General features: G+C 41.9%; 1 protein-coding gene and 1 non-coding gene across 6 annotated transcripts in view; both read right to left on the bottom strand.

The window, feature by feature from the left end:
• PRTG (protogenin) overlaps positions 1–15,580 on the bottom strand; it is a 165,567-nt gene that overhangs the window by 132,765 nt on the left and 17,222 nt on the right. The window contains exon 1 of one of the 5 annotated variants that reach the window (XM_058665821.1): positions 14,572–14,764. The exons of the other annotated variants lie outside the window; for them this stretch is intronic. The gene's annotated coding sequence lies outside the window, so the exon portion shown is untranslated. Of the gene's footprint in view, positions 1–14,571; positions 14,765–15,580 lie in introns of those variants that run through there. 5 annotated transcript variants of the gene reach the window in all.
• LOC118759358 (small nucleolar RNA snR60/Z15/Z230/Z193/J17) lies at positions 9,807–9,888 on the bottom strand. Its single transcript, XR_004996150.1, has one exon. It is a non-coding gene; the product is annotated as a small nucleolar RNA snR60/Z15/Z230/Z193/J17 (small nucleolar RNA).

Genomic DNA, 15,580 nt, shown 5'->3' with positions numbered 1-15,580 from the left:
ACTTTTTATTGGGCCAGGTGTCATGGCCTAGTGGCTAAAGTCCTCGCCTTGAACGTCCCGGGATCCCATATGGGCGCTGATTCTAATCCCAGCAGCTCCACTTCCCATCCAGCTCCCTGCTTGTGGCCTGGGAAAGCAGTCGAGGACAGCCCAAACCCTTGGATTCCTGTACCCGTGTGGGAGACCCGGAAGAGCTTCTGGCTCCTGGCTTCAGATTGGCGCAGCACCAGCCGTTGCGGTCACTTGGGGAGTGAATCATCGGGTGGAAGATCATCTTCTCTGTCTCTCCTCCTCTCTGTATATCTGACTTTGTAATAAAAATAAGTAAATATTTTTTTAAAAAGTTCTTATTTGCTTGAAAGGCAAAGTTATACAGAGAAGAAGATAGAGACACTCCATCTCTGGTTCACTCTCTGAAAGGTCACAACATTCAGTGATGGGCTGGCCCAAAGCCAGGGGTCTGGAATTCTTTTTTTTTTAAAGTTTATTTATGTATTTCTTTATTGGATAGCCAAGTAAACAGAGAAGAAGATCTTCTGTCCACTGATTCAGTCCCCAAGTAGCTGCAAAGGCCAGAGCTGAGCTGATCCGAAGCCAAAAGCCAGGATCCAAGATCCAAAGCCAGCAACCAGGAGCTTCTTCTGGGTCTCCAAGTGAATACAGAGTACCAAGGCTTTGGGCCGTCCTCTACAGCTGTACCAGGCCAAAAGCAGGGAACTGGATGGGAAGTGGGAGTGCAAGGATTAGAACCTGAGCCCATATGGGATCCAGGTGTATGCAAGGTGAGGACTTTAACCACTAGGCTACCATGTCAGGCCCAGGAGTTTGGAATTCTATCTGGGTTTCTTAGAAGGGTGCAGTGACTCAACTACTTGAGCCATCTTCCGCCATCTTTTCAGGTGCTCTGCCAGGGAGGGGAATCAGAAGGGTAACAGCTACCATTGAGAGCAGTGTTCATATGTCAGTGTCACAAACAGCCTAACCAGATCACCGCAACACTAGCCCAAGAATCAGCAAACTATCTTCTTCCTGTTTAGGCAAGGTGGCCCTGACTTCCCACGTAAAGGGAGACTGCTTTCTTTCACAGATGGCTGCATTGTTTACTCTATCAGTTCTACTTCCTGCTCGCACTGTCAGGATGGGGTCCATGTTTTTTCATCTGTCTCTTTCTACCAAATACAACGCATCAGACACAAAAGGTACTTAACAGATACATGACAAACAATGTCCCAAGGATCATACACAGATCAGGTCCCATCTCCTTCCTCTGGAACATAGGAATGTATGTAGTAATATGCCCATAATAATAACCTAAATAACTGTTAAGGTGCTAAAACTAAATGACGATAGATGAGAACTGTATACATAAAAGATGTTTACCATAGTAACTAGAAGTGGGTCTGTGTTCTAGAACTCTCCTCTTTCCCTCCCTGGAGAAACTGATTTCGGCAGTGGTCACATTTTTCCCAAGAGTCTAGGTGAATGGAGATTGAGGCACACATACCTGAAGGATGAGCCTTTCCTGAGTGGCCCAGCCCACTGCTCTGCCTGCCACTTCCTGCAGCAGCACACCAGAGGACTGCAATTCTCCCGAAGACCTCATACATGCTGTAGATTCAGCACAGCCTGCGGGTGGGCCCCTTGCAATCTAATCCCATTTTAGGGAGTCCCAGTGCTCAACAGGACACCGAATCCTTCAGGACAAGATAGAAATAATTTACAGTTTGGTTCCAGAACCAAGTGATCTATCCTAAGGAAGAGATTTCTTAGTCTTGTTTGACCAAGACAGATGAACCCCAGCTTGCTCCTTGAGGATTAGGCTGAATTACTGGGACTGAAATGAAGGGACACTGTTTCACATACGCGCCAGTGTCACAGGGATACTGCTGCTCTCCTGAACGGAGTTCCAAGGCTGACATCCTAACCTCTTCTAACATTGTGGTCCTCGGCTACACAGCGGTACGGGTTCTGCCGCACTGCTGGGGTCCACCCTAGACAGTGTAGACAGGCGGTAAACAGACAATGAAGGCAACCGGGGTGGCCTTCACGAACACAGCAAGAGCACTACCAGCATTCAGTGCTGCAAGAGGAGTCTCTGCTGGCAGGACTTGTAAGGAAGGAGCAGGAGTAAAGAAATCCAAACACCTAAGCAGCCTGTCAGTAAGAAAGACCCAACAAAGTTTTCGATAATCGTTAAACTATCATAAAATTACCACTAGCTTTCCTTTTCTTCCTCTCTAGTGCTGATGAAGTGAAAATAAAACCACTATTCGCTTTGCTTTACATCTTTCCCAACTGCTTTTTACTCCTGAGCTTAAATTAAAACAAAATAATAATAATAACCAGTCTCCATATGGCACTCTCATAATCTCAACAGAATCCTGTTAGTTTGGAAGTAAAATCTGATCTCTCTTTGAAAGAGGTCCCCAACTGGGATTTTCCTCTTCTCAAATTATCTGTCTTCCCAGTAACAGTGTGTGGTCACAGAAGTGTAGGAGACATGCTAATGCGTTTATCAAGTGATTATTCTTGGCCCCTCTGCTGGCAAAAACAAGCAGGAAACGGTACAGAAAAAACATGCGTGGCAAGCCACATTAACCAGCTTCAAAGCTGTTCAACTTGTGTGGCTACTGTGAATTCAGAGGAAAAAGAAAGTGTTGTTGCTTTGTCTTTTCCAAGACCACTTCCCCTTCGGTCTTTTGCCAAGTGATTGCCTTATGTTGCCTAATCCAAGAGATGCCTTTCTTAGGCCTTGTTGTCATTCCATAAAGAATTAGTTCTGCTTAATAGCTCAACAGTGCAGGAAAAACATTCCATGCAATTTTACACTTCCCATCAGTCACAGAAACAGAAGGATCAAGAAAGTATTAAGAAAAGGAAGGTTTTCGTAGCAAAACTCGTGTCACTTAGCAACTTCCTCTGTGTAGCTATTTGTAACAAGAAAAATCACAAAATCCAACACAATTACAGAACTATTACTACTAGTATTATTTTTGCTTTTGCAAATGGTTATCACATAGACATTTAAAACTAATACCTGCAGTATATGTATATATTTGTCCATAAAGTTTACAGCACTGCTCTTCATTATTGTTTTAGAAATATATTTACTCTCAGATGATAAAGGTCCTGTTTTCCCTCTTTGTCGTAATAACTGGACATGTGGTGGATGCTTAGTAAATGCCTATCATACAATAAAATTCATTAAAATATATACAATCATAATTTATTACATAAACAAAGTAGTCTGTGTAAGACATTCAATTCACAGAGTGGGAATCAATCACTATGAAACATCCAGGGATCTCTTTCATCTTCTAATAGCTGCTAAAGTAAGGAATAAACCAATTTACTTGATAACTAAAAAAAATGTAAATATCAGAAGATGCGTTAAAGTGAATCCATCAGATACTGACTTCTGAACTACCTACCGACAACATAATGAGCCACATGAACACAAGGCAATCATGCAGCTCATTTTATGTTTATTAACTTAACCACACGGTTATGCAAAGACAGAATTAACCTACTACAAATCTTTTATATATTCACCAACTGAATACTCTCTAAACCATAAGAGATCAGTAATAATACCTTCACTATGAATAGGAAGATATGTTCAAACGAATTAAGTCACTTGCTCTGGGTCACAGAATTTAGTAAATAGAGGATCCAGGAGTCAAAACGGTGCTTTTGGGCCCAGCGGAGTGGCCTAGCGGCTAAAGTCCTCGCCTTGAAAGCCCCGGGATCCCATATGGGCGCAGGTTCTAATCCCGGCAGTTCCACTTCCCATCCAGCTCCTTGCTTGTGGCCTGGGAAAGCAGTTGAGGAAGGCCCAAAGCTTTGGGACCCTGCACCCGTGTGGGAGACCTGGAAGAGGTTCCTGGTTCCCGGCTTCGGATCGGCGCGCACCGGCCGTTGCGGCTCACTTGGGGAGTGAATCATCGGATGGAAGATCTTCCTCTCTGTCTCTCCTCCTCTCTGTATATCCAGCTTTCCAATAACAATAAAATCTTTAAAAAAAAATGGTGCTTTTAAAGAAAATTAACTATAAGCTTTAGCGCTAAGACAGAGAACCTGCAAAAGGAGTTCAGCACAGCTCTTCATAGTAGTAACACTGATCTACTGAGGTGACTCTGCTCTCCCACTAGGAAGCAAATCCTGCACAAAAGACAGGCATTTTCCTTTGCAACAAGTTTCTCTCCTTTAAATTTTTCCAGAAGCAGCAACTAAAAAAAAAAAACTCTCTAAACTTGCACCTAACAGTATTAAATCACTCCCAAAATCAGAAACAAGGGATGTAAGATGTCCCATCAACAACTCTTTCTTCACCCTGGTACTTTTTTTTTTTAAAGACTTTTTATTAATTTATGTGAAACAGCTACAGAAAGAGAGGGAAAGTCACACACGGAGAGTGAATGACAGAGAGACGAAAATCTCCCAGCCGCAGGTTCACCCTCTCAACCGTGAAGGCCCCAACAGCCAGGGATGACACAGTCTAACTCAGAAACTTCATCTGAGTCTCCAAGGTGGTCTACAAAAGCAGTAGAGGATGGCCCAAATCATTGGGAACCTGCACCTGCATGGGAGACTCAGAAGAAGCTCCTGGCTCCTGGCTTTGAATAGGCTCAGCTCTAGCCATGAGTCCATTTGGGGAGTGAACCAGCAGATGGAAGATCTTTTTCTCTGTCTCTCCTCCTGTCTGTATATCTGACTTTGTAATAAAAATAAATCAATCTTTAAAAAAAAAAAAGGTAAAGTGTTCTCTTCACCACAAAAAATAACATTCAGTTTGTGGCTCTCTTTTATATTCAAATGTCTGAAAACTATGGATATAGAGTTCCACCTTTAATAAAACTTCACTATCTGAAATTTGCCATGTTTATATTATAATGACCCCTAATTTAGTGTCCAATTAGTCTAGAATATTTTCTAAAGCAAAAAAGTGCCCTAAGTTTTTGCTACATTTAAACTAACATGTTAAATTTCCCTTAAAGCATTCACTTGATTCCTAATCAATGCAAATACATAACCTAACCAATGTTACTAATAAAAAATATATTGTTCCTCTCCAGCACCCAATTTTATCTAAGACATGGTAGAAGGGTAGTAAAATACTGAACCTCCTGCAAGGAACTTGCCTCTTTCCCTCTCAAAGGCCTTTCACAGGTAATGTAAAAAAAAATATTCAAAAAGAAAATTCATAATGGTGACTCATGAACAATGAATTTAGAACCAATAAGTATTCACTACTTGAGTTTCCAAAGCTATTTAATGTCTTTTTAGTTCCTTAATTTATACAAAGGTAAAAAACTGTCTCAATTTGTAGCGAGGATCAAAGGAAATACTACATATGAAAGATTTAATTTTACACATCTCTTCCTATTCCTCTATAAAATTTGATTTCCAACTCCATTATGATTTGTTAGCAGTGAATCCAATGCCCTCTCCTTGACCCTTGGCTAATTTCGACTCTAGGGTAACTGTAATTGGATTTCTCTTCTTTTCCTCTTTCCATTCCCATGCTTTTTTCACTACTTCCGTATCTTCCATAGAAAGACTGATTATGTCTTCAGCGTCCTATCTTTGCACAATATACTCCTTCCTTAGGCAACCATATTAACTTCTAATACTAATGACTACTAAATCTGTATATCCAGATTTTAACCTTTCTCTTCAAAAATCTCCAATTCTCCCCTAAAAGCATCCCCTAAATGTCTGCATCTAGTTGCCCCAAAGATATTCCAAGTTTGGCCTATTCTGATGAAGCTCATTCTTTTCATTCATAATCTTTTCTATGACCTCCTAACTGCCTGTCTTCTTCTCATCGTTCAAAAGTTGCTTCTTTTTTAGATTTATTTATTTATATTGGAAAGGCAGATACACAGAAAGAAAGAAAGATCTTTCGTCTGCTGGTTCAAAACCAAGAGCCAGGAGCTTCTACTGGGCATATCATACGGCTGCAGACCCCAAGGCTTTGGCCCATCCTCTACTGCTTTCCCAGGCCACAAGCAGGGAGCTGGATGAGAAGTGGGGCAGCCAGGATATGAACTGGCACCCATATGGGATCCCAGTGCATGCAAGGTTAAGTATTTAGCCATTAGGCCATTGTGCCAGGCCCTCAAAAGTTTTCTTTCTACTTACCCACTCCCATGTTTCTCTCCAATCCAATTCAATGGCATGGCCTTCCAAAAACATAGGCCAAGAATCTTCAAGTTATCCTGGAGGGTAGAGATGATACTTTCATATTCTTTCTACGTGTAAACACATGGGAAGTGGCTGACACACTCCTTCCTATGCATGCTTCTTCCAATGTCACTCTACAGCTCATCCTATCTCCAACAGGGCAGACCATGAGATTTGCCTTGATCAGCAGAACAGAACTGCAAGCTAACTCCACACCAAGGCACTGAGAAGCCTTAAGAGATTCCACTCACTCTCTTGGAACTGGTCAGACATGTTAACCAAGTCTTGCCTGTTTGCTAATGAAAATAGGCAATCCGATTTCACCAATTACCAACCAACTCATCTCAGAACAGACAGCCCACCCACTTGCCAACAGACCTGCCGACTGATTGTATGCACAAGACTGAGCCCCACTGCAAGCAGCCAATATTTGTTTATGTGGACAGAAGTACCCTGGACTCACACTCATGGGCAATAATGTGTACTTACAGTTTAAGCTGTTAGGTTCAGGGATGGATTGTTTCACAGGAATTGCTAACTGATACACTATATTATTTTGTGTTTTCCCAATTCAAATAAATATTTGTTTAGTAAATGCAGATGTGAAAGAAACAAAAAGTCAAATATGCAGATGACAAGTCTCATGTGAATGTTACAAAAAAGTGAAGTTCACAAAGGGAAGAGACTAGAGGGAACAAATAACTAAGTAAAGTGCAAGTGAAACTCTGAACTTGAGTTCAGAACACAGCAACCACTGACATGCACAAGATCTGTGGCTGGGAACAGACCTGGTTGGGGAGCTACCTCAGCTGGGTTGTGGGTCTTGCTGGTGAGTAAGAAAGCCAGAATGGGGGCGGCAATATGGGCTGGGCATGACTGCAGTGTCCCTAAGCTTGGATAGGAACTGGGTCTGTGCCAGACTGGGCTGGACTTTAGCACCCTCTGGTGCTCATGAGAGCCAGAGTGGGTGCAGAATGGTTGGGTTAGGTCTCAACACCCACTGACCCATGCAAGAGCTATGTCTAGGCATAGACTAGGTATAAGCTGGGCTGTAGCAACCAATGCTAAGAACTGAAACAGGTGTGGGCCAGCTGGACAAGGCCACTGTTCCTGCCAAGACATGACAGGAGGTAGACTAAGTTGGGCTGGGTGAAGGACCAACAGGGAGGAGGGTCTCTGAGAGGAAACCTGATAGAGGAGCTTGGGGAACTTCCCTGTCAGGATGTAGTCCGTGTAGGTAAATGCAAGAACCAAGGCTGAAAGCAACCCAGACCAGGCCAGGCTACCGTATCCATCAGCATGCGTGTGGGTCAGGTCTAGGGGCAGTCCAGGCTCAGTCAGTTTATAGCACCTACTGGTAGATCTAGGAACCAGGATGGGGTGCAGGACAGACCAGGCTGGGCCACAGTACCAGCAAGTTCACATGAGGAACGGGACCAGGGGTTGGCTAGGCTTGGTAAGGCTGCAGCACCCACCAGCAAATGCTGAAGTGAGGCGAGCCATGCCAGATGTGCTACAGCACCCACCAGCACGTGTGAGAATGAGGGACTAGGGGTGGCACGCAAGCACGGTAGAGGGACTGAAGGGAGTTCCCCTGTTGGGCCACTGCTCCCACTGGTGAGTGTGAGAGCTGAGATTGGAAGCAGACCAGACCAGGCAGGGTTACAATGCCTGTTGACCTGCATGTGAGACAGGTTAGAGGAAGAGTCAGGCTTAGAAAACCGACTATACCTACTGCTACAGGCATAAACCAGAGTGGATGCAGGCTAGCTGGGCTTTGCCATAGCATCAACTGGTAAGTGCTAGGATGGCGAGCAGGGACAAAGTCTGTCAAGCTAGACTGCAGAACACCTGGAGAGTGTAAGATCCAGGACTGAGCATTGGCCCAGTAGAGAAACTGTGAGCACCTCTCTAATGGGCTGCAACTCTCACATGAGTATGAGAACCAGGGCTGGGGGTGGATCTGGCCTGGCTAGACAGGTGACAGCACCCTCTGGCATGAATGTGGGCTGGATAGCGAGGTAGGATGGGTTGAGCTAGGCTTCAATGCCCATTGACATGTACAAGAGCTGAATGGGATGTGGGACAAACTGTACCAGTCTGCTGCACACACTGGCAAGCATAGGAAACATGGCTGGGGGCAGATCTAGTGGGGGTTTTGGGGGTCACTCTGACTGGGCTGCAGCTCCTGCTGGTGTATATCAGAGTCGAGTGTGTGTTCAGCAGGGCTTGGCTGGGCTGCAGCACCTATTACTTTGCGTAGGAGTCAGGGCTGGAGACAGAACTGACCCAGAAATTGCCACTACCAGTATGCACGTAAGCTGATGTGGGTGACGGACTGAGCCACACCCCATACTATAAGTCACACACACAAGTCAGGTGTGGGTCCCCCACAACTGAACCGCTGGACTAAGAACTCCAACCATGGGAAGAATGGCAGGATCTGCAGACTGACTGTGGAGTACATGTGTCAGATCTGGGCCTCCTCAGTGGCTTAGACGGAACAGTGGACAGTATGTCCATAAGCACATGAAGGATATGCAGTCCAGTGGAGCCTACAGAGGACATCTGGTAGCATAACAGAGAAAGGAGGGCTGAACAAATTGATCAACTACTCCAGCCAAGTGTTAGCAGCAAATATCTAAGTGATTAGAGATTCTAAGATGGATTATGTCAATCAATGGACTTTGGGAGGATTTCCTCATCCTTGAGGTGGTAAGACAACATTTCAGAACTACCAAAATAACCTAACCAGAATTCTTGGAGCATATTCCACACCAGGAACCCTGGGATGACATTGGACGGCCGTTCTCCATCCGTGGGTACTAAGGTGGTTGGTAGGCTGGATGTGCTTTCTCCCCTTATCTCTCCCCTACCCTCAGATACAGGAAAAAGAGAAAACAAATGTGGAAAGAATGGTCTCACCCACTTTCTCCTAACCCTCAACCCTTTCCACCCTAATCAACTATGCAAACATCATCAAAAATATATTTTATTTAAAAATGGAAAAAATCTAAATGGAGCCTTGAAAGCATTCTCAGGGATCAAAATAATCACAGCTGCATCCCAGCCTTTATAAGTTCATGGGAAATTTTTTTTTTTACTATATTGTTAGGTCTTTAACATCAGTATGTGAATTCTAGAGGGTTAATGAATCAGTCATTAGCAATTCACACCAGGGCCAAGATGGTGAAATGAAATGCTTGGTCAGAGTTCAGTGACCACTGATCAAAGACAAAGACCTTGTCTCAAGCAATAGCTTTAGTCTGTGCAGACAGGCGCTTGCTTTCTGTGCCAACAAAGGTTTTTTAGAATGCTGCTTCCCGTATGCATTTCAACCAAACTCACAAATCTCAGGTGGATTTGCTTTCTTTGGACCTATAACAGCTAACTGAAAGGCAGCTAATTGTATCCCTAATTGTTCATCCAATTTAATCATTGAGATAACTGAAATAATGCTGTATTAGCCAGTTATTATAATTGTTCTACCTCCCTAAATAAATTAACCATGTACAGATCTGCTGAATCAACTTAAAGTAATTTGGCACCAAGCACAGATATGACTTTAAATTTTCAACATATTCTAAGATGTTATTTCAGACCCTCAGCATCCTCTTTTTTTTTAACATCAGATAAGAGTGAAAGATTTAATACTGCTCATCAGCGCCAGTCTGCTGAACTATGCCATCATCATTGTAACACATCCTTTTTATGTTACCATAAACTTTAAGGGAGCTCAAATCATTTCCACAATTTGAAAGAAAAACAGTAAACAAACCAAAACAAAAACTAGAATAAAATTTTAAAAGAGGTTATCAAATAACATAAGTAAACAAAAGCATAACGAAGTAAGAGCAGTGGCTTAACTCACTGCACCACAATACTTGCACTATTAATCACTTTAATCCATTTATCTACACATACATATTATCCTACAATTTATCAGCCATTTTTATTGATGGACATATATGCTGTTTCCAAAATCATTATAAAGTTTATTTTCTAGAAGATTCTTGTAGTATGTGTCTCCTTAGGCCCATGGGCAAGAACTTTTCAATGAGATATGCCTAGATTAAAAGTATGGATTAATTTTCAGTTTTGCCAAATGCTGCCATATTGTCCTATGAAAGAGTCCTACCAATTTATATTCCTTTCAGTTTGCTTTGTTATCATTTGGAAATCACACATGTTTTAATATTGGTCAATCTATTGGACATAAAAAATTACACATTTTAGGGCCCGGCGCAGTAGCTAAAGTCCTTGCCTTGAACATGCAGAATCCCGTATGGGCGCTGGTTCTACTCCCAGCAGCTCCACTTCCCATCCAGCTCCCTGCTTGTGGCCTGGGTAAGCAGTTGAGGACGGCCCAAAGCCTTGGGACCCTGCACCCACATGGGAAACCCAGAAGAAGCTCCTGGCTCCCACCTTCAGATTGGCGCAGGGAGGGAGGGAGGGACAGGGGATTTGGTAAGGTTATATTTGTAAATAGTCTCCTCATGCATCAAACAGATCTAAAATACTGTTAATTATCTCAGTCATCATAATTTAGTTCAGATTGTGGCTACTTAAATCTCTTGACCACTTAACACTTCAAAAACACTCAAAATACCTTTAAGAAATGATACTTGTTTCACTTACTTGAAAATGCTCTTTTCCAATCAAAACTGAGTAGTTTCTTAAAGAAATGCTTAGCATCGTGATGCTGCTAAAGGTAAAATCTGAAAATAACCTAAATATCGCCTGTATTCAACAAAGTCACATGCTAACCCCCAACAAGGGGGACTTTTCAGGGAAGTCTATTTAGAGTTTAACTCAGCTTCTTAGGGACAAGAAACTTTACACAAAAATAAGACATCCTAATAACAGCACTGAATAAAATCAGAAAATCTAATTATTTATTCAAACAATATTTTTCATATTCTCCAATACCAGAAACATTTAATAAAATATCAGCTATCTTGATTTATTTATATTATTTTTAAAATAATTGCTATGTAATGTGTCTAATGTGTAATTGGGTCTCCAATGACAGATTACACACTTTGGTTACTCAAAGACCTCAGTGACAAAGCGTTTGCATTTATTTCCTGCCTACTGAGTTAGTTTCCACTAAATCTATCCCAAAATCCTCTCACAGACTTGAATTTTCAGGTTAATAAGGATATTTTCTACTTGCCTTCACAGATAAGAACACTTTCTTTCAATAATCCCAACTATGTTTTTAATTTGACTGATTCACTGATTATATAAACAGAAGTATTAGACTGTTAGGAATTACCTTCCAGAAGAAGCACTTTAACCCTTATCCCTAAAGGCAAGCGCTGGGTCCAGGACTGACTGGCGGCCTGGAGAGTATTTGAAGCATTTGTAGGAGTGACCTCAGGGCAACTCGGATCCTGACAGATACTTCAGTGTTTGCCAAAGCAGCAGGAAGTTCCTAATCCCTTTTTCCTTAAAGGAAGAGATAAATGTCTTTGATTTGGGATCACAACATCCTGGGTGCCCTGAGACCATCTAACCAAAGACCCCCAGTACTGGGTTCAAGCCAGAAGTGTGCAGAGATCCAAAATGGCTAATACGCATGGTAAAAAAGCCATGAAAGCAACTTAGAACGGACAGACTACTGCTGATTTAGTCGTTAAACACCAACTAAGAGGAACCTCAGAGGGAACCTGTGTGATAGAATTAGATGAACAACTCAATGCTTTCTGAATCAGTACCTGGAGAAGAAGGCGGAGATAAATTATTCAGTAAGCACCTAGCTATTAAAATGCACTCAAATGTTATCATAAACACAATTAGAGGGTGGCATTCTCCAATAAAGCTGGATTTTAAAAAAAGCACTACATCACAATGGGTCGGTTTGCTGTTAAATGAGTTTGAGCTTTTCCTCAAAAAATACAGTCTATGGGCAGAACGATGATAGTGGTTCTTTGCCGGGTACTGGGCCATTTCCTTATCTCCCTGACCCTAGGACTAAAACACTGGGTAACTCTCAGTTGAGTGGAAGATACAGAGGCAGTCAATAGGGAGGTCTTCAACAGGATGCAGAAATTATCTTACAGTCCAGTGTTACATGTATTCAGCCTTCAAAAGCATACTATAATACGCATTTTAAAAATGTTTTTATAATGCCATGATAAGTTTAAATAGCAGCATGTTGGACTTGTGACTGTTGCTGAAGGACTATATTATTATAATACTACAGGGGAAAACAATGGGGGGCAATGGGGAGTGTGCGGGGGAGAATCCCTGTGCCTATGGAACTGCGTATCATGAAAAATTATATGTATATATATATATATATATATATGCATGTTTTTGTTAAATGACAAGACCATAGGCAGGAAAAAAGAGCACTCTGCCTTTATAATTACTTTGTCAAATCATACATTTTAAATTTAGAACTCTAAAGACTGCAGTTTGGGGAGTTCTTCATAGAGTAGAAAAGGCAGCTTCACATATATACCAGATTATACACAAGTATGTGCAAGTATATTTTGTATACATACACACAGATATCTGTTCATAAAACTTGAAACTGCCTAAAACTCAAGATACCAGAAAATTAAAGAATTTTCATTCTCAAATTGAATTTGTGTCTAATAGCATCATCAGGTACAAAGTGTTCCAGCCGCCATGGATAAAGCTGTGCGCGGCCTCAGCTACTTGACACTAAAACATTTTACAAAGTGGGAAATCCAACCCCTGTTTCCAGAGTGCCAGCTGAACACACAGCTGAGTGCTGGAAACCTCCAAATCTCTATCTCTTCACTGCTCCATCCCGTTGTCACATGGATCTGACTTTTATAGGAAAGCAGAAAAATGCATGTATTTCACACAGGTGAGACATTCTAACTCCCAAAAGAACAACTCAAAAACACAAATGGCATTTTACGTAAAAGAGCAGACTCGGGGCGGCATGTTATATGGACCCATCTCCTACTAAAAACTTCGGAAATCTGAGCCTGGTACTATTCTGCCATGGAGTTCTGCCGGTGCTCAACAACTTTAAGAAGTCTGAGAAGAAAAAGGCGCTCTCCTGCTGATTTATGCGACATTTCTTTTAACCATGCCTCTTCAGTAATTCTATGCGAGAGGGAAAAAGCAAAAGGCCATAGTGCAGGTTTCTGGGATGTACCATCCGAAAGCTTTATTCTTTCAAAGAAAGTTGGGACCTGTGACACTGTGCTGTGGTGTCAGAGCGACTGCTCCTAAGTGAATGTCAGTAACGAGGCAGAAGTCAATGGTTCCATTTCATCTGGTGAACTAGCATGTAGGGGCACATAACACGTCGAAGAACTACGTGCTCTTCCATAACTCAATGGCACCTATGCTGTTATTTTGTTAAGATGAAAGTTTTCTGTTTACAGTTTTTAAAGCATTGTAATTCCACCATCATTTAAGAAAACCAACATTTTCAAGCTAACATGAATCCTTTATTTCTTAAGAGAAAAACAATGGAAATAATGCAGGTTTCTAATACAATTGTGCTGATGTGATCTCAAAAATTACGGACTCACTATGATTAGTCACAGGCCTCAAGACTCAAATTACTCTTCATAAAGAATTTCAAAAGCATATATAATGCACATATACATGAGTGATTTTATAAATATGCACATTTGTAAACTGTCATCTTAATTGGGATGCTTATTAAAATTCAAAAATGGAATTGGGAAATTGTTTTTGTAGATCTAATAGATTTTATAAAATATTTAAAATATTTGCAGATTAATGAGACTGACATTTTTGTATACATATCAATATATCTACAAAATTGACACTGAAAGGAAAAAATTGAGAATAGAGCTATCTTGTCTTTAAATCATTTTATTTCTCAAGGGGATGGCCTGATAGGATAAAATTCTGAAAGTTTATATTGAGAGAATATGAGCTACATGGATGACACAGCAAACCTTAGTGAACAAAGGATGAATCCCTACTAATGCCTTCATTCACTCTATGAATGTCACTCTTTTAAATTTATTTATTTTAACTTGAAAGGCAGACTTAGAGAGGAGAGACAGAGAGAGATCATGCATTCACTGGTTCACTCCCCAAAGTGGCTGCAATGGCTAGAGCTTAGCCCATTTGAAGCCAGAAGCCAGGAGCTTCCTCTGTGTTTACCATGTGGGTGAAAGGGCCCAGGGACTTAGGCCACCTTCCAGGCCATAAGCAGGAAGCTCCATCAGAAGTGGAGCTGCAGGGACATGAAAAGACAGTGCCACAGACAGAGGATTAGTATGCAACACCACCATGCCGGCCTCCCCAAAGGACTATAACAAACATCATTGCTTTTTTGTTTTAAAGATTATTTTTACTGGAAAGGAAGATCAGATTCACAGAAAGACAAAAAGATCTTCAAGCCAACAGTTCACTCACCAAATAAATACAACAGCTGGAGATGAGCCAATCCAAAGCCAGGAGTCAGGAGCTTCTTCTGAGTCTCCCATGTGGGTACAGGGTCCCAAGGCTATGGTCTATCTTCTACTACTTTCTCAGGCCATAAGCAGGGAGCTAGATAGGAAGCTGAGCAGCTGGGACACAAACTTGTACCCATATGGGATCCTGGCGGACACAAGGTGAGGATATAGCCATTGAGACACTGCACCAGGCCCAGGATGTCACTGGTAACAATGGCACTGCTGGTGCCACCAGCAGAACTATGTATGTTTCAGTTATTTCAAATATAGTAAAACTGAAACATTTATAACGTGTTAAATAAGCACATTTTATAAAATGACACTGACACAAGTTTCAGGAAAATGTAACAAATATAATTTTACTAAATCATGACCAAGCTGCATTACATCTAACCTGAAAATATCTAAACAACCACAAATTGTGTTTTAGGCAAAACTTACTGTCCTTAGAAACTGCTTGTAGGACAGCACAGCATTAGGGTCTCAGCCACCCTGCTTCCAATGCCGCTTCCTGGATAATGTCCCAAGTGCTGTCACCTACATGCGAGTTCCTACAGGCGCTCTCCTGCTCATAGCATCCCTGCTCACGGATACCAACGTTGGGAATCAAACTAAGTGTCCATCAATGGACAAATAGTAAGGAAGATGTGGTGTGCATGCACAACAGAATACTATCCAGTCCTGTCACCTGTGACAGAAAGAATGGAACTGGAGGGCCCTGGATGAAATTAAATAAGCAAGGCACAGAATGGCTAACACTGCAAGATCTCACACAGAGGTGCAATTTTAAAGAGCTCAGTGCTAAGCAGTGGTTACCCGAGGCTGGAAAGCAGAAGGGAAGGCAGAAGGAAGGATAGGGAGAAGCCGGTCAACAGGTACAGTGCTATGATTACATGGCAGTAATAAGTTCCCGTTTTCTCTTATGCAAAAGGTTGACTACAGTCAACAATAACACAGTTGTCTCTCTG

The sequence above is a fragment of the Ochotona princeps genome, chromosome 6 (assembly GCF_030435755.1).
Source record: "Ochotona princeps isolate mOchPri1 chromosome 6, mOchPri1.hap1, whole genome shotgun sequence".
In the NCBI taxonomy this organism is placed as follows: domain Eukaryota; kingdom Metazoa; phylum Chordata; class Mammalia; order Lagomorpha; family Ochotonidae; genus Ochotona; species Ochotona princeps.
The sequence above is the reverse complement of the archived record's forward strand: the minus strand, read 5'-3'. Positions and strand labels throughout refer to the sequence as shown.